Source organism: Budorcas taxicolor, chromosome 5 (assembly GCF_023091745.1).
Source record: "Budorcas taxicolor isolate Tak-1 chromosome 5, Takin1.1, whole genome shotgun sequence".
Lineage (NCBI taxonomy): Eukaryota > Metazoa > Chordata > Mammalia > Artiodactyla > Bovidae > Budorcas > Budorcas taxicolor.
The window spans coordinates 59010494-59013372 of record NC_068914.1 but is presented as its reverse complement, the minus strand read 5'-3'; the positions used below and the strand labels follow the sequence as shown (position 1 = coordinate 59013372).

Genomic DNA, 2879 nt, shown 5'->3' with positions numbered 1-2879 from the left:
ATTTATGAAGGTTTTTTGTTAAGTCCTATGGAGAAAATTGCTTTATAATAACTGAATGCTGTTATTAACTAACATTTAGGGAAATTTTTGTATATGTGGCTAGGGTTTTTACCTTTTTAAAACTGTGTGATTCAGATAAATTCAAACAAAATATAAGCCTAATTACTAGGACAATAGTTGGATTTTCTTAACAACTGGCATGAATAAGTATAGTGCATTCAGCAATTTGGCTGACTTGGAAAGATCTTCTGGCACTAGGGTGTAAGAGTCAATTTAATTTAAGGCTATAGTATTCTGATCTAGGCTCAAGGGACACTGACTCTCTCCATATATAATTAAATTCTCTTGATGGTGATCTTTCACATGAGAATTGTAGCTATCTATAAGTAATTGGGCTTCCCTGGTAGCTCAGAGGTTAAAGCGCCTGCCTCCAATGCAGGAAACCCAGGTTCAATCCCTGGGTCAGGAAGATCCTCTGGAGAAGGAAATGGTAATCCACTCCAGTATTCTTGCCTGGAAAATCCCATGGACGGAGAAGCCTGGTAGGCTACAGCCCACAGGGTCGCAAAGAGTCAGACACGACTGAGCGACTTCACTATACTATAAATAATGCACTGAAACTGAGCATTTGGAAAATACTTCAAATTTTATTGCTTATAGAGAGAGAAGGGCATTGCAGTCATGTATCTGAAGTAAATAATTCTCTTATTAAATACATTTCAATGCAGTATTTGTAATAGCAGCTCTACAGAAAAGTATTTAATTTTCATATTAAAATTATCTCCTTAAAAATGATTCTCTTCAAAAATTAAAATGGAGATATTTTTAAAATTACCTCAAAAAGTAAATGGAGATACAAAAAAAAGTATGATTTTCCTAATGAATCGACCAAATTTAAAGAGAAGCAAAATGAATGCAATACTGCACTCATAGTCAAGAATCCAAAAGTGGAATTTAACAAAGATTTACTTTGTTAATTTTTAAAAACAATTTTTATGCTGTGATATTTTTTTAATGATTCTTGACTTTCCTTAGCTCAAAACACCCAAGTATTAGGAAATGAAAAGTTCCATTATTTATAGCTAAGTGCACAGACAAATGGCTAATGTCCTCAGAAGTCAGGTTACCTTTGGTTTCTGTTTTTTTTTTTTTTTTCTCCCCTTTTAATTAAGAGGGGGGAAACATCCTCCTCTCAGTTATTTGACTGATTTTGCAACCTCCCACTTAAGAATGGAGGATAACAGGGTTATTCCCCATGAGTGACTCCATCACTTTACTCATGTCTGAACTATTTTTATAGCTTGGCCATTATCCAGAATTCTAACAGCAAGAATACTGACAAAACTCATGGTGTGTTTAGAATTGCCTGACTGTTCAGATCGCTAAAACTCACCAAAAGGTGGATTGATATATGGAAAGAATAGTAGTGTTTTGGGTCATCAGACCACTCAGGTTTCATATGTTCTGGTTTCAATAAGATCTCAAAGATTTCCCAAACCTTTGAAGTGTTTAAAAGTGTCCACACATACTCATATACACACTCAAAGTAACATAATGTGAATATCTGAATCATCAACATGAAAGCAATAAACTGTATAGCATGTTGGCAAAATACAGAGAAAGGCATTTGTGCTTTTAAAATGGCACAGCATTTAATTATATAGAGTTTACAAACTGTGAGGAGCATGCTAATTGAATGTGTGTATTCTCTCTGTTAAAATACTTCAATAGCCTTGTGAGATAAAAATTGTACTATAACTTAAAATATAGAACATGAAATAGAATATAGGAATAATAATTCAGAAGTTATTCTACAATTTTAAGTGCATATCATGGATGGGGAAACAGACACAGAAAAATTAAGTAAGTAATCAAAGTTCACAGACAGACTGAATAGAGGAACAGTACCTTGAACTCAGGAAGTCTGATTCTTAAAATTGCACTTTTATTTGCTATTATTTTCTCCCATTCAGAAGGCTTTCTTTTCACCTTGCTTGTATTTTCCTTTGTTGTGCAGAAGCTTTTAATTTTAATTAGATCCCATATGTTTATTTTTGCTTTTATTTCCAGAATTCTGGGAGGTGGATCATAGAGGATCCTGCTGTGATTTATGTCGGAGAGTGTTTTACCTATGTTCTCCTCTAGGAGTTTTATAGTTTCCTGTCTTATGTTTAGATCTTTAATCGATTTTGAGTTTAGTTTTCTGCATGGTGTTAGAAAGTGATCTAGTTTCATTCTTTTACAAGTGGTTGACCAGTTTTCCCAGCACCACTTGTTAAAGAGATTGTCTTTACTCCATTGTATATTCTTGCCTCCTTTGTCAAAGATAAGGTGTCCATAGTTGCATGGATTTATCTCTGGGCTTTCTATTTTGTTCCACTGATCTATATTTCTGTCTTTGTGCCAGTACCATACTGTCTTGATGACTGTGGCTTTGTAGTAGAGCATGAAGTCAGGCAAGTTGATTCCTCCAGTTCCATTCTTCTTTCTCAAGATTGCTTTGGCTATTCGAGGTTTTTTGTATTTCCATACAAATCTTGAAATTATTTGTTCTAGTTCTGTGAAAAATACCGGTGTTAGCTTGATAGGGATTGCATTGAATCTGTAGATTGCTTTGGGTAGTATACTCATTTTCACTATATTGATTCTTCCGATCCATGAACATGGTATATTTCTCCATCTCTTAGTGTCCTCTTTGATTTCTTTCATCAGTGTTTTATAGTTTTCTATATATAGGTCTTTAGTTTCTTTAGGTAGATATATTTCCAAGTATTTTATTCTTTTCGTTGCTATGGTGAATGGAATTGTTTCCTTAATTTCTTTTTCTACTTTCTCATTATTAGTGTATAGAAATGCATGAGATTTCTGTGTGTTGATTT

At 33.8% G+C, this 2879-nt stretch overlaps 1 non-coding gene across 1 annotated transcript; it reads left to right on the top strand.

The window, feature by feature from the left end:
- Positions 1–397: 397 nt before the first annotated feature.
- Positions 398–470, top strand: TRNAW-CCA (transfer RNA tryptophan (anticodon CCA)). The gene has a single exon. It is a non-coding gene; the product is annotated as a tRNA-Trp (tRNA).
- Positions 471–2879: the final 2409 nt, after the last annotated feature.